Below are 26816 nucleotides of genomic sequence, written 5' to 3' on the forward strand. Positions count from 1 at the left end.
ATGACTTCATCCCTGGTCCACACCTTGAAGGGTGCCTTGTGAAGGATGCTGAAGCAGAGGCACCCAGGTCAGCTGATCCTGAATTCCTGACCCACAGAAAATAAGATAAAAATTGATGTTTCTAGTTGTTAAGGTTTCGAGTCATTTGCTTTGCAGCAGTAAATAACTAACATAGATGATATTGGTTTTAACTAATAAAACTGCAGTTGGAAATAGGGTTAAAAATTATTGTGTTTATTGGCTCATAGAATTCAAGAAAGAGTTGAAAACCAAGATATTTTCAAGGATTGTATGCAGCTGAAACTGAGATGATTCTGATCAGGCCTCTTGGATGTTAATTTTTTAAAGTGCTCCTATCTTTCTCCTTCATGTTGCAAATCTTGACAATTTTCATATGTTAGCTTTTTCCAGAGAAAATTTATAATCAATCTGATAAAATCTTAACTGTTAAATTATCCATTTCTTCAGAAACAAATAATATAAGTATATGGATGAACTTGGACACTATTGACAGATTTCATATAACAGATGTTCTTATCTGTAAAAATGGAATATTTCAACTTTATATTAAGTATTCTTTCAGGGCATATCTGAAGAAATGTGCAGATTTTTTTCAGAGGTCCCTCACATTTTTAATTAACTATTTCAAGTGTTAATATGTTACTTGATTTTTTCTTTATATACAGCGGTGTACTCATACACAACTTCCCAAGTAGTGCAGTGGTAAAGTATCTGCCTGCCAATGCAGGAGATGCAAGAGACATGGATTTGATCACAGAGAGTTAAGAAGATCCCCTGGAGAAGGAAATGGCAACCTGTTCCAATATTCCTGCCTATAAAATGCCCTAGACAAAGGAGGCTGGAGGGCGCTACAGTTCCTGGGGTTGCAAAGAGTCCGACAGAAGTGAGGGACTGAGCAGGCACATACTTATACACAATGTGCTTTTTACTAATCAAAGATAGGCACTTTCCTTTAAAAACTTTTTTTTCCAGCATTTCAACATTAGGATAATGAATAGTGAATGAAAATATGTCTTGTTCAAATATGTTTGGGAATTTTCAAGCAAAACATTTAGTGAATATGACTTAAACGTGCAAAGCTTTTAATATACTAAAATACATTGGAAATCTAAAGCACTACACACAGTTTAGAGTCTTTTTAAAACTTTCTTGAGGAAAAGAATACGTTTAAATTTGGTCTTCAGGGATTTTTTTATTTTTTATTTTTCTAAAACACATTCTTGTAAATACTACTCAAGAATGTTGCAGTTAATGTTTACAGATTTTAATAGTTAATATTTGCTGATATTACTTTTATTTATTCTACATTATTAAAAAAGGTTTTTAAATTTAATAATGTGTGCTAAATTTTCATTAACTTTATTTGTCCTTGACTGAAGTATTCAGAATACCTTTTTAAAATATTAAATATAATTGAATTGTATACTTCTTTTTCTGAGCACTGAATGTTTATTATCTCTTGTTTTAAAAAACTGTAATAAAACACACTATATAAAATTTACCATCTTAATGATTTTTAAGTGTACTATTTCAGTAATGCTAAGGATATTCACATTGTTTTACAACCTCCAGAACTGTTCTCATCTTGTAAAACTCAGTCTTAATATCCATTAATGATTATTTCCCCACGTCTCCATTCCCATAGCCACTGACAACCACTGTTTTAGTTTCTGTTTCTATGAGTTTGACTACCTGGATACTTTGTTAGTGGAATCATACCATATTTGCCCTTTGGTAGTTGGTTTATTTCACTTAGCATAATGTCCTCATACATGTTGGAGCATGTGACAGGATTTCTTCCTTCCTAAAGGATGAAGAGCATATCATTGTATTGTTACATAAAGAGGAACCATTATTTATGCTAGTCATTTTATCCTGCTTCGTAAGTAGGAACTTTTTCATCCCTAGATTCTTCAGTTTTATGCAACTTAAAGATATTAAATTGTAGGATTTCTAAAACTGGGAGAAAGTCCTGGGCATGGTGAGCCCCTTCTTTAGTCTCTTTTGAAGAGCTTTATTCTCAAGCACATATACTGTTTCTGTACCAGCTGAGTTTATTTGTGGAAACTTCATCCCTAGTAGAATGGTGGAGGTGATGTAGTGGTTATGGGAATAAGGTGTAAGAAGGTTGCAGATTAGAGAAAATAACTTAATTCTGGGACAAGTCATAACACCTGTGTCAATCCATAACACCACTATTAAAATGAATCTTTCTATAGAAAAGATGGAAGGGAAAGATACAATTATATCTCATCTTCAAATAGTGAAACATTTAAATATCTTTCCATTCATATAATAATTTTATTTGATCAGAATCACTTTATTTTTAATGTGATGTGAGTTGCATTGATGTATTACTTGATTGTATTTATATATCCAATTCTGTAAGAGATTGGTATATAGCAGAGATAAACTTTTTTTTTTTAATCAAAAAAAGCCAAATAACAAATAGTTTAGTCTTTGCTACACCAGAAATCTGAGAAGCAAGTAGTCAACTGCCCACAGCCATTTCAGGTGAAAAGGTGTGACCACTTTTCAAGAAGACCTGACTTATTAAAATAGGCAAAAAATTGGACACGCTCTCTGGCTGTAGTTTACCAGTCTTGGGCTATAGATTTTTTGTGTAATTGTATATATGTGTGTGCATCTAAATTTTTTATCATGTTTGGTGTTAGGTTCGGTTCAGTTCAGTCGCTCAGTCGTGTCTGACTCTTTGCGACCCTGTGAATCACAGCACGCCAGGCCTCCCTGTCCATCACCAACTCCCGGAGTTCACTCAAACTCATGTCCACAGAGTCGGTGATGCCATCCAGCCATTTCATTCTCTGTCATCCCCTTCAACTCCCGCCCCCAATCCCTCCCAGCATCAGAGTCTTTTCCAGTGAGTCAACTCTTCGCATGAGGTGGCCAAAGTATTGCAGTTTCAGCTTTAGCATTAGTCCTTCCAATGAACACCCAGGATTGATCTCCTTTAGAATGGGCTGGTTGGATCTCCTTGCAGTCCAAGGGACTCTCAAGAGTCTTCTCCAGCACCACAGTTCAAAAGCATCAGTTCTTCGGTGATCAGCTTTCTTCACAGTCCAACTCTCACATCCATACCTGACCACTGGAAAAACCATAGCCTTGACTAGACGGACCTTGGTTGGCAAAGTAATGTCTCTGCTTTTAAATATACTATCTAGGTTGGTCATAACTTTCCTTCCAAGGAGTAAGCGTCTTTTAATTTCATGGCTGCAATCAGCATCCGCAGTGATTTTGGAGCCCAAAAAAAAAAGTCTGACACTGTTTCCACTGTTTCCCCATCTATTTTTCATGAAGTGATGGGACCAGATGCCATGATCTTTGTTTTCTGAATGTTGAGCTTCAAGCCAAACTTTTCACTCTCCTCTTTCACTTTCATCAAGAGGCCTTTGAGTTCCTCTTCACTTTCTGCCATAAGAGTGGTATCATCTGCATATCTGAGATTATTGATATTTCTCCCAGCAATCTTGATTCCAGCTTGTGCTTCTTCCAGCCCAGCGTTCCTCATGATGTACTCTGCATATAAGTTAAATAAACAGGGTGACAATATACAACCTTGACGTATGCCTTTTCCTATTTGGAACCAGTCTGTTGTTCCATGTCCAGTTCTAACTGTTGCTTCCTGACCTGAATACAGGTTTCTCAAGAGGCAGGTCAGGTGGTCTGGTATTCCCAATTGGAAGATTTATATTTTTGATTTGGGTTTTTATTAACATTCTTCTCTAAAAAGTGATTTTCACATGGATATTTTTGACATACATTGTAATTATTTACTCAATAGCCATTGCATTTTTTATTCAATATCCACTGGAAAGTAATAATATTTGTATAGTCATCCTTTTCCTGAATATGTTCATTTTAATTTATTCTGTTATTCTTGGTTAGTGTTGCAATGACTATATATTATTAACATTAAAAATCAGAATAGTTTTATTTTATCCATATGCTGCTATTTTGCTATTTTATGTATTTACTTCAGAATTTATTTATATCAATTTCTTCTTTCTCTGATCATTGTACATCATCTTTTATAATTGAGCATTAAATTCATTTTTAAGATAGATATGGTATTTGGTGATGCACAGGGAGGCCTGGCGTCCTGTGATTCATGAGGTAGCAAAGAGTCAGACACGACTGAGTGACTGAACTGAACTGAACTGATGGTAACTTTACTTTATTTTTGAGTTAAATATTTGTATTAATTATTAACCAATTCTGTTTTTTTGTGTGTGTGTTACTAATCTCAAAGGTGTTTGTGTGTGTTTAATATTTTTAGGAAGTGATGTGTCTATTGTTTATTTTGCTGTATTCATGTATATATTCTTTTATTAATACATCATGGATAGAGTTTAGTCTACATTTCATCTGTTCAAAGTGTATAGAGTTTCTTTTTAACAATTTGAATGACTGGATATACACATAGACATGGTCATGTCATAGTTAAAAAAATAGAACCCTGACCAACAATTTTTGTAACGATCATCCAAAACAGCCAAAACTTGATCAATAACTAACAGCTTCTATAATTTTTCAGCCCCTTTCACACTTTCAACTACTATCAGCCAAAGCCAAAAGTGCTCCTCTAACTATATAGCTAGCCCACCTTCAATTTCCCCATGCCAACAGTGTTCAATCAAATCATATTTATTCAAAGCCGTCTCTTTTTTCCACTAAAAAGCTTTCTTACGTCTCTAATTAAAAAAAAAAAAAAAGTTTTGTTTGTCCTCATCTGGGTGATCCTCATGTATTTCCACAGGTCTGATGGATGTTTGACAAGGGTAAGGATTCTCGTCATTGAAATGTTAATGGTCCACAGCCGTACGTTCATTTATACATGTAATCACACACACACGGACACCAATCACATGCATACATAAGTATAAGTGTGAATTTATATATATAAACTTTTAACTATATGTGGAAAAGGAAGGTCATCTGCTATTTTCTTGTCCCATAGAGTCTAGGTAAGTCTGTTCCACATCTTAATTCTATGGTCTAAAGAAGTCTCCACACTCTTTTGGACTTGTAAAATTTGCACAAAATTTATTATCTTATGGGATACTTAGGTCAAGTATCTTGTACATCATTTGAAAGAACTCAGTTAAGTAGTAAGACATAGAAGAATTTGTCAATTTGCTAGAGGAATAGGAAGGAATTTGAATAAAATACTCCAGAGTTAGACAATCTGTAAATTCATATTTGACATTTCTTAAATTCCTTATTCAAGTATTCTTTCACTTAGTGTTTCTTCTTTCCTTTCCCTTTACATTTCCATTCTTCTCTAGTCACTTAATAGATTTCTCTTCAAAACTGCTAATTCCTACCATATCCAACTTTTGTTTTGGTATCTTAGCACAAACAAGACCCCAACAAAATACATTTGACACATGGTTAATGACAGCTACTCTAAGCAGTTGGTATTGAGGCAGAGGAAGGGGGCACAGACTCACATGTGTTGCACCATTTAAATAATTGTGCTACACAAACCCTCCATTTGATCTATCAAATTCTAAGAGTTATGCATGCTTAAATTTCCCACTGAATTGCAGCTCTGCCAAATTGTTCATGTAGTTTGTTTCATCTTTCAAGGGCTGCAGCTGTGCTGGGTGATTGTATAGGCTGCCTGTTCTGTGAACTGGTCTGTCAGGCTGCCATGATTCACACTTGCCACATGGGGTGAACTGTGGCTGTGCTCAGGACCAAAGTGCAGGGTGATATCCCACACATGGGATGACCAGTCCAAAGGGAGCCAATTTCCAGTAATTTCAAAGAGAACTTGATCCTTTCTCCTTTTTTAAAGGCACTAGACATGTTCACATGGTACCCAGAAAGCACCCTCTTGCAACCTGAATTCCCCAAAGCATAACTAAGTGTGGGCACAGTGAAGACAAAGGACAGGGGCAGGTTCTGGGAAAAAGGGGCCATGTCTCCCCTAATACTTTCCATCTCACACATACCAGACCTGAGCGAGTGACCAGTCCAGTCACTGGCTTCAGCCTCCAGAGGAGGAAGATGCTTGGGTGTGTATTTGGTTCTGAGGACTGCTCTTGGCACCCTGTCTTTGTTGAGGGCAACTTGCCTACCTGAAAATATCAATAACGCATCATTCTGATGCATTTGCAGTTAGAGAATCAAGCATTGATGGAAGATCTTCTGGGAAACAAGACTTGTAGGACATTTTGGCCTTGAGTTTCTTCTTTCTGACTGAAGAAGTGATGTCTGCAGGTACCTTAGGCCCAAAAGCCCCATGATGAGGATAGTAGAGCTGGAGGACAAGTTTAGCTGCCACTCCAGTCTAGACTGGCCCCTGCATACTTCTTAACTTGTATGTGACAATTAACTTCTTTCCTTTCTCGGAAAAAAAATTCACATGCCTGAGGGTTCAGAATCATGTCAGAGACAGGTGATGATGTGGATGTGTCTTATTACCAGACTGATGTTAACTTTCATCACTTATATTGATGTTTGCCTGGTTCCATACACAGTCAGATCACAATTTATCCCCTTTGTCTATATTTTTTTTGCTGAACCCTGAAGGTTCTTAGTTCTCTGAGCAGGGATTGAATCCCAGTCCCCTGCAGTAGAAGTGCAGAGTCCTAACCACTGAACCACCAGGGAATTTTCAAGGATTTTTCCCTTTTGAATTAATCAATATCATGGGGACAGATACTTTGAAACCTTGAAGTTCCTATCCGCTATTTTTTTCATTCATTAGTAAATAAGGATCTTTTTTGCAAAAATTATCAACTGTGTTATTGGCTTAATGGGGAGTTTGTTTTCTTCACCTTTTTTTTTTTAATTAACTGAAATTTTTCTATAAAAAACAGCTGCACTTTTAGCCTTTATTATGTTTTTCATTCAATTATTTATTTGTATCAGCAGTGACTTATGAATATTCATTTTACTTTAAGGATTCTAGCCCAACAGTTCATTAATTATTTAATTGTCAAATTGTAGCTTTAAGTATTTGGCACATCTTCAGATTATTTCTCTGTATTGTTTTGACTTGCTCTCATTCATTTTTCAGTATCTCTTTACTTTCTGACACAAGTTATTTTATGCTCATCTTATTTTTTTTCCAACCCCAGTTCTTCAAGGAGCTCTGGTCTCTTTTAATGAGAAACGGTGTTCAGAAACCAAGATCCAATTAACTGCAGGTATGCTCATCACTTCTTTATATCCTACCCTGCCATGGACAAAGGTATAATATATATTTTTACTATATCTTCATATATACCAATCACACATAAACACCTTTATATTGATTTATATATATACATATTGAAAACCATGAGTTCTTACTGATACCTCTGATTTCAAAACAAAGCTACAGATTGGATTCAGTCACCCTTCATTCTTTTATCCATACTTCAGTTCAGTTCAGTTCAGTTCAGTCTCTCAGTCATGTCTGACTCTTTGCGACCCCATGAATCACAGCACGCCAGGCCTCCCCTGTCTATCACGAACTCCCGGAGTTCACTCAAACTCATGTCCATCGAGTCGGTGATGCCATCCAGCCATCTCATTCTTTGTCATCCCCATCTCCTCCCGCCCCCAATCCCTCCCAGCATCAGACTCTTTTCCAGTGATTCAACTCATTGCATGAGGTGGCCAAAGTATTGGAGTTTCAGCTTTAACATCAGGCCTTCCAATGAACACCCAGGATTGATCTCCTTTAGAATGGACTGGTTAGATCTCCTTGCAGTATAAGGGACTCTCAAGAGTCTTCTCCAGCACTACAGTTCAAAAGCATCAATTCTTCGGTGATCAGCTTTCTTCACAGTCCAACTCTCACATCCATACATGACCACGGGAAAAACCATAGCCTTGACTAGACGGACCTTGGTTGGCAAAGTAATGTCTCTGCTTTTTAATATGCTATGTAGGTTGGTCATAACTTTCCTTCCAAGGAGTAAGCGTCTTTTAATTTCCTGGCTGCAATCAGCATCTGCAGTGATTTTGGAGCCCCCCAAAATAAAATCTGACACTGTTTCCACTGTTTCCCCATCTATTTCCCATGAAGTGATGGGACCAGATGCCATGATCTTTGTTTTCTGAATGTTGAGCTTCAAGCCAAACTTTACACTCTCCTGTTTCACTTTTATCAAGAGGCTTTTTAGTTCCCCTTCACTTTCTGCCATAAGGGTGGTGTCATCTGCATATCTGAGGTTATTGATATTTCTCCCGGCAGTCTTGATTCCAGCTTGTGCTTCTTCCAGCTCAGCGTTCCTCATGATGTACTCTGCATATAAGTTAGATAAGCAGGGTGACAATATACAACCTTGACGTGCTCCTTTTCCTATTTGGAACCAGTCTGTTGTTCCATGTCTAGTTCTAACTGTTGCTTCCTGACCCTATTTTTGTCCAAATCTGAGAAATGGCTCTCAGTACAATTTATGTGTTTCTTCAATTGTGCTAAACACATAAATTGCAAGGTATACAGCATTTTAAAACAGTCTTTGGGACTCTGTGGGAGAGGGTGAGTGTGGGATGGTTTGGGAGAATGGCATTGAAAAATGTATATTATCATATGTGAAACGAATCACCAGTTCAGGGTCGATGCATGTTACAGGATGCTCGGGGCTGGTATGCGGGGATGACCCAGAGGGAGGATAAGGGGAGGAGGGAGGTGGGAGGGGGGTTCGGGAGGGGGAACTCATGTACACCAGGGCCAGATTCATGTCAATGTATGGCAAAACCAACCAATATAATATTGTAAAATAATTAGCTTCCAATAAAAATAAAAAAAGGAAAAAGATATAAAAAATAAATAAATAAAAACACAGTACATCAACTGATTAAATTCATTTTTTCTGTGAAAAAATAATAAGAGTCTACTCACCATATAGTTAGGTTCATTGTCACAGATTAAGTTCTGTTTTGTGCCCCCACACATACTGGCTGATTTTTCTTCTCCATTTTGTTCATGTTGGTAACTGACTTCATCAGTACCCACACTATCATTCCTATATGTATTGGAACATACATAAATGCATTCTTTATCAATGCCCTGGAATAATTTATACTAGTATCTATATACTATAGGTATATACTATCTATTTATCTATACTATGTACGAGAATATATATGTTATACTGGATAGCATACTAAGGTAGACATCCTCTTTCGGGGCTTGTGTTTTTGTAACAAAGGAGATTCCTTTCAGTTCAGTTCAGTTCAGTCACTCAGTCATGTCCGACTCTTTGCGACCCCGTGAATCACAGCATGCCAGGCTTCCCTGTCCATCACCAACTTCCGGAGTTCACTCAAACTCATGTCAATCGTGTCGGTGATGCCATCCAGCCATCTCACCCTCTCTTGTCCCCTTCTCCTCCTGCCCCCAATCCCTCCCAGAATCACAGTCTTTTCCAACGAGTCAACTCATGGCATGAGGTAGCCAAAGTATTGGAGTTTCAGCCTCAGCATCAGTCCTTCCAATGAACACCCAAGACTGACTCCTTTAGAATTGACTGGTTGGATCTCCTCACAGTCCAAGGGACTCTCAAGAGTCTTCTCCAACACCAATGTTCAAAAGCATCAATTCTTCGGTGATCAGCTTTCTTCACAGTCCAACTCTCACATCCATTCATGACCACTGGAAAAACCATAACCTTGACTAAACGGACCTTTGTTGTAATGTCTTTGCTTTTTAATGTGCTATCTAGGTTGGTCATAACTTTCCTTCCCAGGAGTAAGCGTCTTTTAATTTCATGGCTTCAGTCACCATCTTCAGTGATCTTGGAACCCCGAAAAATAGTCTGACACTGTTCCCACTGTTTCCCCATTTATTTGCCATGAAGTGATGGGACCAGATGCCATGATTTTAATTTTCTGAATGTTGAGTTTTAAGCCAACTTTTTCACTCTCCTCTTTCACTTTCATCAAGAGGCTTTTTAGTTCCTCTTCACTTTCTGCCATAAGGGTGGTGTCATCTGCTCCTTTATATATATATATATAAACTGGTCAGTATAAACTTACCAACTCTAATGGAGTCAATTTTGGAAATCTGTACATTTCTTGTCAATTACATATTTTTATTTTTCCATATTTTTTTGCATAGAAGTATGTCAATTTGCCTTATGGTTTTAAAAGTATCTTTTATTTCTGTTATTAGTTTCTTCTCATTTCTTACTTTGTATATTTGCTGTTTTGCAGTTGCTAAGTCATGTCTGACTCCTTGCAACCCCATGGACTGCAGCACACCAGGCTTCCCTCTCCTTCACTGTCTCCTGAAGTTTGTTTAAACTCAGGTCCATTGAGTTGGTGATCGCATCCAACCATCTTAACCTCTGTCTCCTCCTTCTCCTACCCTCAATTTTTCCCAGCATCAGGATCTTTTCCAATGAGTCAGCTCATCTCACCAAGTGGCCAAATAATTAGAGCTGCAGCTTTATCATCAGTCCTTCCTAGGAATATTAAGGGTTGATTTTCTTCAGGATTGACTGGTTTGATCTCCTTTCTGTCCAAGGTACTCAAGAGTCTTTTCCAGCACCAAAATTTGAAAGCACTAATCCTTCTTTATTTTCCAGCTCTCACATCTGTACATGACTACGAAAAAATTATAGCTTTGACTCTACAGACCTTTGTGGGCAAAGTGATGTCTCTGCCTTTTAATATGTTATCTAGGTTTGTCATTGTTTTCCTTCCAAGGAGCAAGAGTGTTTTAGGTTCATGGCTGTGGTCACTGTCCATAGTGATTTTGGAGCCCAAGAAAATAAAATCTGTCACTGTTTCTACTTTTTCTCCATCTATTTGCAATGAAGTGTTGGGACTGGATGCCAATTTGTCATTTCTTCTTTTTTTCTTTTTACTTTATCAGTGTAGTGAGTAGATTGTTCATTTCTTTGTCACAGAAAAGATGTGTATAATTAATTAACATCCTGCACTTTTAAAATACTGTATATCTTGTATATTTCTGCTTTTCTCTCATCATTTATTTTTGTGTATATTCTTTTTATTTATTTCTTTTGTCTAGATTCTTGAACTGGAAATGTAAATAATTTATTTTTATTATTTCATTTATTCTGATAAAAATGCTTAGTGCTCATTAGAGGAGGGCATGGCAACCAATTTCAGTATTCTTGCCTAGAGAACTCCGCGGACAGAAGAGCCTAGTGAGCCACAGTCCATAGGGATACACAGAGTCATACATGACAAGTAACTTAGCATGCAAGCACACTGCTTTAGCTATATCTTGTAGACTCTAATATGAAGTATTTCTATTGCCACTATGCTTTTTTTTTTAATTCTGGTATTTAAGTTCACATTTCCTCTTTAACTCAAGGGCAGTTTAGGAAAAATTTCAATTTCCAGGTAGTGGGCTTTTGTCCCTTTTGTTTCTATTAGTAATTTCCAGTTTTATCGCATTATGTCCAGGAGTGTTCTTTGTAATATTTATATGTTACAGATATTCTTGATGTTTTGTTTGTTACATAACACATAATCAAATTTGGTGATGCTACCATGGGCACTTAAATAGTACATATAGAGTTTGCAATATATCCATATGATCTAGCTTCTATATTTTCTACCTCTTCCATTGTCTTTTATTGTCCTTCTGAACTCTCTTGTAATGAGACTGCAATATTAGTGTGTTGCATCATTAATGCGATTTGATGTCTACTTACCTATCTTACAGTTTTTGCTCACAAAGGTATTAGGTTATTGCATACCTGAATATATAAAAATTGTAGCTCCATTTTGTACTGCAGATTTTCTAATGAAAATGTTCTTTACCACCTTCACTGCTTTGGGGCTGAATTTCTATTGTTTAAAATCAGCCTTGCTCTCCTCTCTTTGCTTCTATTTTCCTGAAAAGTTTTTATTTTTTTTAACTCACCATGTTTTAAATATTTATCTTATATACAGATGTGGTAGAAACCTCTTTTGTGAGACTTGCTGAAAATGAATTTTTTAAATGAGTGAGTGAAATTAATTTGAATATAATTAAATTGAATATATTGATATGTTTCATGTTACAATTATATGAATTTAGATTTTTTTCCTATAGTTCCTTTTCTGCAAGATGCATATATGTGTATATGAAAATGAGTACATATATGAGTACATAGTATATGAAAGTGGAGTGATAATGTTAGTTACTCAGTCCTGTCTGACTCTTTGTGACTACAAGGACTGTAACCTACCAGGGTCCCCTATTCATGGAATTCTCCAGGCAAGAATACTGAAGTTGGTAGCCATTCCCTTCTCCAAGGGATTTCCTGACCCAAGGATCAAATCCAGGTCTCCTGCATTTCAGGCAGATTCGTCACTGTCTGAGCTACCAGAAAAGCCCTATATGGTATATACATACATGCATATATACTATTAGGACTTCCCAAATAGCTCAGTTGTAAAGAATCCTCCTGAAATGCAGCAGAACCCAGTTTGATTCCTGGGTCAGGAAGATCTGGTGGAGAAGGGATAGGCTACCCACTCCAGTATTCCTTTCCTTCCTTTGTGGCTCAGCTGGTAAAGAATCTGCCTACAATGCAGGAAACGTGGGTTCAGTCCCTCGGTTGGGAAGATCTCCTGGAGAAGGGAACGGCTACCCACTCCAGTATTCTTGCCTGGAGAATCCCCAAGGACAGAGGCGCCTGGCAGGCTACATTCCATAGGGTCACAGAGAGTCAGACACGACTGAAGTGATTTAGCACAACATATATACTATTTACAGAATAACGAAATATAAGTTCATTATTTAGGGCGTGTCAAATGATATTCATAAAAGATGATAAGCCAGATAGAGAAATGTTAATTGTTCCTGAGTTAATTTAAAATTTGAAATATAAAGCATTATAGTGTATATCAGTTCAGTTCAGTCGCTCAGTTGTGTCCAACTATTTGCGACCCCATGAATTCCAGCACGCCAGGCCTCCCTGTCTATCGGGGACCAGCCTCGATATGGCCCAGGGTATCCTCGGGATGAATGGCGTCATCGTCAGAGAGAGAGAGAGAGAGAGAGAGAGAGAAAGGGGCTGATGATTCCTTGGTTTACGCAGGAAACCAATAAAACCCCAGCACGGGGTTTGCTCTGTTTACGTAGGCCGCAGGCACCCTCTCGAATCACTGGAGGCACCTCAACAGGGCACCCCCTCGAGTGGGTCTTAGAAGCCCAGGCAGAGAAGTAAACGCAGAGGGCCCAGCGCTCCAAGGATCTCAACCAGAAAAAGGAGACTGGAGAAAAGGATGGAAAAAGAGAAAGAACGACACGGGGAGACCAAGCTTCAGTGAGCAAGGCCCAAAACTTTATTTTCCAGTGCTGTTTTTATACCCTAAGTTGTGCACATAAAAAATAGAGAAAGAGAGGTATAGAGTCACGCCAAAATCACGCAGGGTCAGCAGTCTTGACCCTTATCAGGATCAGGGCTTATTTTTGTATGTCTCGTGATATACAAAAGTTTTAGGTGGTTTACATCATCTTCTGGCCAGGTGGCCTGCTAACAGTTTATGGCCCTCTCTCTTAACAAAGGTTAGTTAGCTAGAAAAAGTCTTATATTCTTTCAAGGTGATTTTCCTAAAGTCAGGTGATAGACATATGACAAAGTTACATTCCTATAAGGCACAGTTGTAGTGAGCTACAAGAAAGGAATTTATTAACTTAAGATCTGATGTGGTTAAATCAAAGGCTACTATTTATTTTCTCTATACGTGATTAATATATTTCCAAGGATACAATAGATTGAGGAAACTGCAGCAAGCATTGATTCAACAATGAAATCTTTTTTAGTACTATTCTAATGATTTTAACTTCTTCAACAAATTCCTGTATTTTAGAATATTAGGCTTTCTGTCCTTGCATGGCTGTGAGGCTGTAAACAGTCACATTCATAGTTGTAAGAGCCCGGACAAACTTGTCATGCAAGTTAGAAAGCTATCAGAGGGGCTTGGATTGGAACACTCCTATCAAGCCAAGGAGAACTTTTTAACTACAGCTCTGAATTAATGTTTTCAGAGAAAGGTGGTTGGAGGGAAGCCCCCGTAAGTATTAGAGGACTTGATAGGAGGCGTAAGATAGTAAGGCAGTCAGACTCCGGTTTTCTTTGGGGTAGATGTTCAGGTAAGTCCAGGGGGTTCCTCGAGTCCTGATTCGCCTTTGCCCATCAGGCCTCTTCCCCAATTGACCTTTGCTACGGGTAGGATTTCCCTCGTTATCTCCCGGAACCTGTCCATCACCAACTCCCGGAGTTCAGTCAAACTCACGTGTATCGAGTCGGTGATGCCATCCTGCCAGCTCATCCTCTGTTGTCCCCTTCTCCTCCTGCCCCCAATCCCTCCCAGCATCAGGGTCTTTTCCAATGAGTCAGCTCTTCGCATGAGGTGGCCAAAGTATTGGAGTTTCAGCCTCAGCATCAGACCTTCCAATGAACACCCAGGACTGGTCTCCTTTAGGATTAACTGGTTGGATCTCCTATACATATGTGTTTATTCCATATAGGGCTTCTCTGGTGGCTCAGATGGTAAAGAATCTGCCTGCAATCCAGGAGACATAAGAAATGCAGGTTCAGTCACAGGGTTGGGAAGATGCTCTGGAGGAGGACATGGCATCCTGCTGTGGTATTCTTGCCTAGAGAATTCCATGGACAGAGAAGCCTGGCAGACTATAGTCCGTGGGTCTCAAAGAATCAGACACAACTGAAGTGACTTAACAGGCAGGCTATACTCGCTTTCTCATATGTTTCATTTAGATTATTTCTAGCTTTGTTACAGCACATAACACTTGTACATTAGTTTTCCTCTCCCATAATATTTTTTAGTATTAAATGTATTTTTTTAAAGGAAGTCAATTTTTACTTTTATTTATTTTTATTATTTTTAATTTATTTTCTTTTATTGGAGGCTAATTACTTTACAATAATATATTGGTTGGTTTTGCCATGCATTGACATGAATCTTCCCTGGGTGTACATGTGTTCCCCTTCTTGAACCCCTCTCCCACCTCCCTCCTCCCCATATCCTCCCTCCAGGTCATCCCTGTGCACCAGCCCCGAGCATCCTGTATCATGCGTTGAACCTAGACTGGTGATCCGTTTCACATATGATAATATACCTGCTTCAGTGCCATTCTCCCAAATCATCCCACCTTCACCCTCTCCCACAGAGTCCCAAAGACTGTTCTCTACACCTATGTCTCTTTTGCTGTCTCGTATGCATTTTATTTTTTTAATCAATCTATTTGTGGAAACTTTCTCAGTACTTATTTTGATTAATAAACCTTATCTTCTAGTATTAGATTCAAGAAGTGTTTGTGGGTATAGAATTCTCTCTCTCTCTTTGCTTGCTGTCTTCTTTACTTATAATTTCTTTTTAGAGGAAAATGGATTGTCATGTGAACATGTTTGAAGTTGGATTTCAATAATTTTAGCCATGTGGTGAAGTTAAACAAGTCCTTATATTCTCTGTATTTCCTATAAATTGAGACAAGAATAGATAATATTTTTTGATCAAATTCTGATCCATTTAAAAATATTGGCCTCTGCTTGATGTTCACTGGCCAACTAATGGTGAGACTATAACATGGACCCTCTGAAACAGTTTAATGGTAATTTTTGAAAATATTGAGTGAAACAATGAATGCATAAATGATATGTCTGTGATATTATTGCTATTATTATTTATTATTCTTAAGGTCTTATTTGCTAATCTCATTAAATTTAGTATAAATTCAGGGATAGAGACATCTGTGTTAAGAGACTGATGGGGCCGAACTCAAATTTAAACTCCAGTGGCTTTGTGCTAAAGGCCACATGCTTAATCATTATGCTGTACTGCTCTCTATTTACTCTACATTTCAGAGATGTTTATATAATATTCATATTTAACCCACTACTATATTCTTGCCTGAAGAAATCCATGGCAGAGGCTACAGTCCATGGGGATGAAAAAAGTTTGAACACGACTAAGAGACTAACACCTAACTTATATAATAATAATTTCAAACTTTAATAGGTTTCATACTCTTTACTCAATTTACAGGCTATAAAACATAAGAAAAAAGATAAGTATCAGATGAATAGAAATTGTGTGACTTCTTAGCAGCTGCCAGAATGTTGCCCCACTTCAGACAAAATGTATAAGAAAACTCAGTGGGGTATACTCCAGGAAGAGTAGGTGGTAAGCTAGTAAAGAGAGGGAAGGGCTAGGATCAGAAATAGAGTTTAGTTAAGGAATCAGCTATCTGAAACCAAATCTTAAGAGAAACACATTTATGTCTTTTTTCTATAAAAGATTTACTTTTAATTATATAAAATGATAATATAAAAATAAGACATTTTAAAATTTCTAAATTAGATATTTTTGTTAAAGTTGCATCAGAAATCAAGTGTTTCTTTGACATTTTTTAAGAGGCTTCTTTATTAACTACAACTATAGCTGTTAGTATTATACAGTAACATATAGTTTAAAATATAAGCCATTTATTTTCTTCTTTAATTTAAATGAAATATGAAATGAAGGAGTTTGCAACATGGATCACATTGGAAAACACTTAGCACTGTATGAACAACTCTTATACAGAAAATATCCCTGAAATCACAACATGTTTAACCCTTGAAAGTGCCAGCACAATGCTGGGCACATGTTAGGTACTGTGTTTGTTCATTCACACCCTCGTTCAGTCACTCACCCAGGCCTAAGGAGAAACTGCATGATGAGAATGATAAGGACAATGTTTTATCAACAGATTTGTAGTTTCGACAAAGACTTTGGCAATGGAGACTGGAAGAAATCATCTAATCCTTGAATCTGAGTAGAAATGCATTGTTTCCATTTCCATCTATACTATTTCTATAATCAAGAACAACTACAGAACAATTTCTTTGACATCTAGAAACTGATACTATCTAAGTGAGACTATAGACTTCAGTTAGGTGAGTGAAGAATGGAGCAGAATTCATCCTTCTGTGACAAGACTTTGACAATGGAAGGACCTGAATACATGCATAAAGTCCAAGGGACTCTCATAGGGATGTTTATGAGAGATGGCACACCCAAAAGCAGTCTGCATGCAACAGATATTTCTATGTTCAGACATAGTCAGTTCAGATAATTGTTAATTTACTGCCCATTTAATGGCTGCAAGAGAGGTGAAGAGATTTCATTTGACACCTAGGAAAGTGGTCTGTTATGAAAACTGGTTTAAACCATTCAAATATCAGCTTTACAAAAGCAAACAAATGTTTCAAGAAATGAATAACAAATGGCATTACTTCATAAGAGCATCCTGCATATTGACGATGGTTCTCTTCTTAAGTCTGTTTACAAAGAAGTGATCCATAGTCTTCCAGGATGCAGACAAGTTGAGAGCATTTTTATTTATTATTTCACATGAAATAAATTCACTCTTGGGCTTTGAATGATATATTTCACACCTGAATGAATATATTTTGGGAGATTGCTATTTTATGCTTTTATCATTTTAAATTTAACTTTTAATTTATATTGGAGTAGCATTTCAATGTCGTGCTAGTTTCAGATTATAACAAAGTGATTTCATTATACATATACATCTATCCATTCTTATTCAAATTCTTTTTCCATATAGGTTGTTACAGAATATTGAGTATAGTTTTCTGTGCTATACAATATGTCCTTGTTGATTATCTATATTCTATATAGTAATGTGCACTTTTTTATTTTTACTTTGAAATTACAACCACAAAAGTCAAAAACAAAAACACTTCCTGACTTTTTGTTCAAAAATATCTTCTCTCCTATTTTGACATCATTAAAAATTAATAATAACCTACTGTGGGCATATCTGTGTTCCAGAGAAGTTGAGTTTTCTCTCTGGAAAGAAGGAACCTATTTTCTTTGATGTTTTTAGGTATTTATTTTCTACGACTAAGATGTGTGCTTACAATGATATCAGGAAGGGAACTGTGCCCTTGGTCCTGATAAAAACTAAACTAAACCAGTGCACCTTCTGAAAATTTATCATTTGTATCTACCAAGAGTTTTGTCAGTTATGCTAAGAAAATTAGACAGCCGTGAAATAAAAGAGCTGTGGTCTGGGGACCCTACTTATGTCTCAATTTTCCCATATCTCTTGAAGGAGCCAGCATAAGAAATTATTCATAAATTTGCCTTTTTGGAACAAATTGCTATCCTTTAATGACACGTAAGTGGAAACTGAATTAGTGGTGCAAGGTATGTCACAAAATTCTCAAAGTCATCAACATAGGAGAATTGGTTTCAAACTTAAGAGGTATGGCTCATGACACATACACACACACACATATAATATAGATATATCTTGACATTTTATGACATTGTATATCCCTTTTAGATCACATGATAAATGGATAATATTTAATGACATTGAAATACAGGTAAACTGATTAAAAAGCATGAAAAGCCAAAATAAATATCAGTTATTCTATGTTGCTGATGTCTCTGACATAGGCAAAAATGCAACCAAATTATTAGAAAACAATAAAAACTGAAAACAAACTTTCCAAACATTATTTTAGAAAGAAAAAAGTTTTGTTTTAACCACAAAAGAAATAAAATTGAAAATATTTTCTTAATATTAAATATATTCTTTTTAATCTTTTTCTCTACTTCTATTTAATTACTAGTGGATCATTCAACTTTGTGTTTTGGATTTCATACACTGTTCCCACAAAATGTTAAAGTTCCTCAACTCTGAATTTCAGTTAAATTATACTTAATTATGATTGCATAATAACTGCTAAGAAAATAACACACACACACATAACATGCAAAATGATTCTTATTATAAAAATCATGCATTTTTAGCAATTGAGGGAATTTAACTATTTCTAACTGGTGTTCTTAAAATTAAATCCGTCCTCAGACCTTCCTAATTGCTCCTGTTATTTGTGTTCACACAGGTTCTTTCCCCTTTAAGTTTGCAACATTGATATAAAAATTGTGCAGCCCATGGTTATTGGTTATAATCCTTTTTTTGTTTGCTTGTTTGTGAACTGTTTTTAGATTCATGTATCTTTTCTCGGTTATATACTCTTGAAACTTTAATAGGCTTTTTTCATTCCTAGGTTTATAATGTGAAATTATGATGGACTTCATGACTAGAACACAATATTCTATTAGTAAATGCTGACTAACCTTTAGTCTGGAGTTTGTAATAGATTAAATTTGCAATTAATTTGCCCTGGGATATAATTTTATAGCTTTGTTTTCGCTAGATCAGGTCTTCTAATTCACTCAAATGTCTAATTTTGCATCATCAATTGAATTGTTTCATATAATAATGTGAACCTATCACTAAGATGGTAGAAAGAATCTAATTTACCTTTTTTGTATTAAAATGATAATGAAACAACCACTTAACATTCACATCACTTAGAGCAAATTATATCTTCCATGTACCATTTTTATCTTAAATCAGCTTCAAGGAATGCTCTGAAGCAAAAATGGCAGTTATTGTTAGCCATTCTTTATCTTATCTTTTTTGTTAGAATACTGATACTCAGAGATGTAAATTGATTTACTCAAGGTCAGGCAAACAAGAAGCAGCAGACACAAAACTTAAGCTCAAGAGTTTTGGCCTCGGGTTTGGTAGTGTTTTTACTACAAAAGACACACGCCTGGATTGACAGCCCTACAATGTTTTAAAAACACTGGCCTATGTCACATGCATCTTCTGACCATCTTACTCTGACTTGCTGCTGCTGCTGCTAAGTCACTTCAGCCGTGTCCGACTCTGTGTGACCCCATAGACGGCAGCCCACCAGGCTCCCCCGTCCCTGGGATTCTCCAGGCAAGAACACTGGAGTGGGTTGCCATTTCCTTCTCCAATGTGTGAAAGTGAAAAGTGAAAGTGAAGTCGCTCAGTTGTGTCCGACCCTTAGCGACCCCACGGACTGCAGCCTACCAGGCTCCTCCATCCATGGGATTTTCTAGGCAAGAGTACTGGAGTGGCTTGCCATTGCCTTCTCCTTACTCTGGCTTAGATTTCTATAATTCAGAAATATGAAGAATTAAACAATGTGACAATAGATTTAGCCAAGTTGAATTTTGGCATTTCAGAATAAACCAGAGCTCTTTGGCAAGAGATTGGGAAATCATTAAAACAAAGAAACAAAAAATGCTTTGCTTCAAGTTTCTCAGTGAAAAGAGAACAAATTAATCACATAAGGCAAGTTAACATTTGATAACAATCCACATGTTATTTATGAACACTTATTCTTTATCACCGGAGAAGGCAATGGCAAGCCACTCCAGTACTCTTGCCTAGAAAATCCCACGGACGGAGGAGCCTGGTAGGCTGCAGTCTGTGGGTCGCTATGGGTCGGACACGACTGAGTGACTTCACTTTCACTTTTCACTTTCACACATTGGAGAAGGAAATGGCAACCCACTCCAGTGTTCTTGCCTGGAGAATCCCAGGGAAGGGGGAGCCTGGTGGGCTTCCGTCTATGGGGTCACACAGAGTCGGACACAACTGAAGTGACTTAGCAGCAGCAGCAGCAGCATTCTTTATCACAAAATTTGGGATGTAGGGTTACAAGGGACATTTGAAGTCAAACAAATTAAAAATATATATATTCAAGCAGTTTATAAATGTTAATTGATAGTAATTGTAGGTTTTTAAATGTATTAATTGCATACTTACTGGACATATTGTGAATTACTGTAGATAAACTAGAAAAAAAGTACGTGCATGTGAGAGAGAGAATGAAAGAAGGGAGAGCCTTAATTCTGGAAATCAAGGGTGGTTACAGTTGCAGCTGGCACCACCCCAGAAATGGAATATTCTCAGAGACTGGTCAATCTAATGTTCTCACTGCACTTATAATGAAGCCAAAGACTGTAGAGCCAAAGACCCACAGAGACAAACTGAGATATGCCATGGGCAGAAATACTGCACTTCAAGCCTTCTGAGCTGTTCCTTGTTTATTCTGCAGTATCATAATGCCTCAAGATGGCACGTCTTAAAAGAATCTTTCAAACTCAATGGAACAAGTAATGTTGCCAACATATGGCACCCAATGGATGAATTAATTGATTAATTAATTCAAAAATCAGTCATTGAGTGCTGTGGAAATGAATGAAGAGCCCACTAATGAGAAGAAGCAAGGACTATTTATTCAGAGCTTGCTAAAATAAAGGGGTAAGCCACCACCTCTTGCATTTTGGCAGATATTAGAAGATAGAGGTGGAAGAAAGCTTTGTAGCAAAAGAAACGAAAGACAGGATGGCTGTAGGTCTGACTGCAGACTATTAACATGAGGAAGCTGAAGACAGACTATATAGAAGCAGGGTATCCTATGTGAGCAGTTAAAGCAAAAGTTCTAGGTCAGTTGAACAAAAGTCAAAATTGAATAATAAAACAATCAACCCCAGACTTGAACAAGTTTACAGATCTAGAATCCCTCTCTTTTTAATAAAGTATTTTTCCCCTGCCCTTATCACACCGAACATTCACAGATTTAATTAATAATATTTATGAGTTTTTTTTTTTTTTCATTGTTTGTTTTGATAGCCGGTATGTGGGATCTTATTTCCCCAACCAGGGTTTGAACCCATGCCTCCTGCAGTGGAATCACAGATTCTCAAGCACTAGACAGCCAGGGAAATCTCCAGATCCAGAATCTTTTGAATGAAGGGATGATAGTTTCTCTTGAGGAAGGACTCTGGTACACTGCCAAAAATCAAACTGTTAACCTTTATCTCAATGTTCTTCAAAGGGACTTATGACCTTTTACAAGGGTAACTGTGCACTGGGGAAAGGGAAATAATTAAAACTTTCATGGACACTTAACACTGACTCTGAACTGACACTAACTCCAGGAGACCCCAAACAACACTCTGATACATTCATCAAAGTATGGGGCTTAAAGATGTCAGGTGATCAAATTAGTTTTAACTCAGATCTATGTCAATATGCGCCTACTTGATCCCTAAACTCATCCTATAACTGTTCCTCAGGAATGCATAATAAAAACAAACACTATCAGCAGTTGGCAGAATCCCAATATTGATTCCTTGACTAATATTGATTCATATAGAAAGATCATATGGAAACCACGAGAAGTGCCTATGCCTAGGAACATAGAAAACCAAAACAATACTGCATTCCTGGAGGAACTGCAGAGATTAGTGCCACCATGTGGACTTGAAAGGTACAGGGACAGTGTGTGTGTGCATGTGTGTGCTAAGGTCTATCCGACTCTCTGGGACCCATGGACTGTAGCTTCTCTATCCATGGAATTTTCCAGGCAAGAATTCTGGAGTGGCTTGTCATTTCCAGGGGATCTTCCCGACCCAGGGATTAAACCTGCATCTCTTGAATCCCCTGCATTGGCAGGAGAATTCTTTACCATTGTGCCACCTGGTGATATCTATCAAATTCTATCAGTTCAACTACTTGACCTGTGCAGAAGACAGATAGACTTTAAAGAATGACAGTGGATTATCACCAGCTTAACTAGGTGGTGACTCCAATCACAGCTGCAGTACCAAATGTGATTTCATTACTTGGGCAAATTAACACAGCTATCTAGAAAATATTTTTTTTCTTCATACTTTTTAATAAAGATCAGTAGAAGCATATTGCTTTCAAGTGATAAGGTCAGCAATATACCTTCACTGTCCTATCTTAGGGGTATAGCAACTCTTCAGCTGTATGTCATAATTCAGTTTGTGGAAATCTTCATTTGCTTTCCTCTCTACAGATTATTATACCACCCAGTATAATGATACATTATGCTGATTGGACCCTTTGAGTGAGAGATAGTGACTACTCTAAATTTATTGGTGAGACATTTTCATGTCAAGGGGTAAGAAATAAATCTGGCAAAAAGTTCAGTGGTCCTCTACATTAGTGACATTTCAATGTATGGGACCTGGAGAGTATCCCTTCTGAAGTGAAGGGTAAGGTATTGTCTCTGGCTCTTTCTGAAGCCAAAGAGAGGAACATGTCTTTTAGGCCTTTCTGGATTATGGAGACAATATAATCCTTTTGCCGGTATGTTATTCTGACTCATTTAGCAGCTGACCCCAGAGCTGCTAGCTTTGACAGGTTCAGGCTACCAGGCAGGCTGCTCTGCTTCTTGGGCTATATGATCCAGCAGATCTATTGGTGTTTGAAGTATCATTTGTTAGAGATGCTGTTTGGAGCCTTTGAAAAATTCCTATTGGCAAATCATAGAGCAGGCCTTTGGAATATTGAAGCAAAACCTGCCATTTTCTACAGATAACTGCTCTCCTTTAAGAAAGATTTTGGCTTACTATTAGGCCTTTAAAAACCGAACACTTAGCCTTAGTCCCCTGTGTTAGCTTACAACCTGAACTGCTCATAATGAAATGAGTGTTGTCTGAACCATCAAGCTATAAATATGGGCATGCACACTAGCAGTCCATTACTGAAATGAAGTTAAATATATATATATATAAAACAGTGAGTGTATATTACTCAATTTTATATACACTCAATACACTCAATTGAGTGTATATATACACTCAATTACTGTTTTTGCATCTATAAGTGTGTATGTGTATGTATGTATATATATATATATATATATATAATCAGGCCTGAGCAGACTTTGAAAGCACAAGTTAGTTCTGTGAAGAAGTGATCCAAATGCCACCATCCCCACTCCTGGCATGCTACTTCTTTCTCCCAGTCTGTACCTTTGGCCTCTTCTGGAATTCCCTATGACCAGTTCACTGAGGAAGAGAAACCTTGACCTTGCTGACAAATGGTTCTTCATATACAGCCATCATCCCAAAGTGAACAGCTACAGCACTATAGTCCATTTTGGGGACACCTCTGTAGGACAGTGGTGAAGAGAAATCTTCCCAACCAGTAGAACTTCAAGCAGTGCACCTGACTTTTCATTTTGCTTGGAAGGAGAAATGGCCAGATATGTGTATATTGATTTATGTACCTTATGGTTTGGCCAGACAGTCAGAAACTTGACGGGAACAAATTAGAAAATTGGTACAAGAAAATTAGAGGAAGAGGCATGGGGATAGACCTCCGTATGGGCACACAATGTGAAGATATCTGTGTCCCTCTCTTACTGTTCAGTCTCTAATTCCTGTCCAACTCTGTGTGACCCCATGGACTACAACACTCCAATCTCCCCTGTTCTATCCTTGTGTCTCTTGGGCAAATGTTGACCTCAGCAAAAGAGGATTTGAATAATCAACTGGATAGAATGATCCATTCTGGAGATACCAGTCAGTTTCCATTCCTAGAGAGCCCCATAATTGCCTAATGGGTTTATGTAGCCATGGTGGCAGGGATTGACTTTTTGTATGAAATAAGTAGCATGGACTTTCACTCACCCAAACTGATTTGACTAAGGCCAATACTGAGTACCCCATCTGCCAGCAGCAGAGGCCAGCACTGAATCCCTGACATGATACCATACATTCCTCAGGATGTTCAGCCAGATAATTGGTGATAGGTTGATTACACTGGACTGTTTTCATCATGGAAGGAACAGTATTTTATTTTTACTGGAATAGACATATATTTTGCACACAGATTTGCCTTTTCTGCCCACAATACGCCTGCCAAAGCTGCTATCCATGGATTTATAGAATATCTCTGATATATGGTGCTTTTTCTCCCATCACCAGAATTCACCTGGGTCTTCCCAGGTGGCGCTAGAAATCAGTGGATGGAAATGGGACTTGAGCCATTTATTATTCTCCTCAGTGACCCACTAGCAAAAAGTTTGCTTACTATCTTTGTGACCTTAAGTCTACTGGTCTGGAAGTCTTAGTTCTACATGGAGGAATATTTCCACCAGGAGACAAAATAATGATTCCATTGAACAGAAGGTTAAAACTGCTGTCCAGCCACTTTAGGCTCTTAAAACTTCAGGAAAAAGAAGAGAGTTATTGTGCTAGCTGGGATGATTGTCATGACTTCAAGGAGAACTTGGACTGCTACTCCACAATAGAGATTCCTTAGGGTATCTCTTAGTATTGATCTCAGAGAGAGAATAGAGAGATTTTCTGAAGAGAGACCGTACTTCCCTACCCAGGAATTGAATCTGGGCAGCCTGGCTGAAAACCAGGAATCCCAATCACTAATCCACCAGATTCTAGGGGCTAGAAGCACAGTTCTCCCAACTCTTACCCCCATTGAAAAATGCATTTCTAAAGAAGGTTAAAACTTCAGAAACATGTATAAAGTTTATTTTATAGACGCAGCACAATAGTGAGGGAGCACAACGAAAAAACAGTTTTTTTAAGACAGAAGCAAGGCAGAAATACACATCAAGAGAGTTAAGGGCTTGGGCATCCCCACTAATGAGGAGGGGGCCAGTAAAGAGGTGGTTAAATCATTTATATAGGATGGTCCTTCTGGGTCTTTATTTATCTTTGGGCAATCATCTCGTTTCTTTTTTCTAACTACCAGTCTTAGGATCCTCTCATACATGCATGCATAACATTTTGCTAAGATGACACATGCATCACTAAGTATGCATGCATACTTACTCACTCAGTCTTGTCGACTCTTTGCAACCCCATGGTCTGTAGCCTGTCAGTTTCCTCTGTCCATGTGATTCTCCAGACAACAATACTGGAGTGGATTGCCATGCCTTCCTCCAGGGAACCTTTCCAACCCAGGGATTGAACCTGTGTCTCTTATGTCTCCTACATTGATTGACAGGTGGGTTCTTTAATACCCCTGGGCAAGGCCCTTGTTAAGATGGATTTCACTGCAAATGCCCATGCATATATGTCCATACTTATTATGGGGTGGCACCCCCTCCTTTTTTGACTCCTAATGAGCCTTCCTATGCATGTACATATATAGGGAAGTTTTCCTTGACCTCAGGAGTGATCATCTTATCTCTTATTTCAGCAGAGCTCAGCTTCTGCAACTAGCTTTGTCCTTGGAGCATCTGCAGAAAACAAAGTTTCAATTTAACTCTGCTTGATATCACCATCTGTCCAGCCCAAGGGACCATCTATTCCCTACCTCAGTATTATCATGCCTTGTGATGAATACCAGTGAAAAACAACAATAGCCCAATTCAAGGTAGACTGCTAATGACATATGAAGATTTGTCTCACCCTAGCAAGTGAGATACTTGTCGAAGGCAAAGAGGATAATAGTGGAAGAAAGTAGTTATATGCGAAGGCTACAACAACAGTTACAGGAACAAGGATTGTAATGGTCATAAGCATTTACTCCTTATTTCATTATTATGATGTTGGTGTGATACATACACACACACACACACACACATATATTGCTTTTCTCCTCATCCATTTTTATATATTTACTTTATATTATTGTTTAAGTATTGTTAATTTTGCATCACAGTGTTTAAGTTACAAAGTGACAAAGGGAGTGGTAAACATCAACAAGGATTTCATCTTCTCTTCTATATAAAGTATTAGTGCATTTTCAGTTGTATCATATTCTTCAGGTATACGTATTCCTCAGGTATATAAAAGGTATGCCTTTTATATTAGTTACATTTGCAGAGTAAGTCTCTTCCAATTACCTTTGTAGAATAGGACATTTTGGTCACTAGTTTAATGATTATGGTTAAGGGCTGGGAGAGAGGGAAAATCTGTGGGTCCTTTTTATTTTTTTTAACTCTCAGAGTTACTATGCTTGCTTAGTTGCTCAGTCATGTAAGACTTTTTGTGCCCCAGTAGACTGTAGCTCACCAGGCTTCTCTCTTGATGGGATTCTCCAGGCAAGAATACTGGAGTGGGTAGCCATTGCATTCTCCAGAGGATCTTCCTGACCAGGGATTGAATCCTGAATCTCCTGCAATGAGGCAATCAACACTCAAGTGAGTTCTAAA

Source organism: Moschus berezovskii, chromosome 11 (assembly GCF_049115385.1).
Source record: "Moschus berezovskii isolate FMDL1 chromosome 11, NW_MosBer_1.0, whole genome shotgun sequence".
Classification (NCBI taxonomy): Eukaryota; Metazoa; Chordata; class Mammalia; order Artiodactyla; family Moschidae; genus Moschus; species Moschus berezovskii.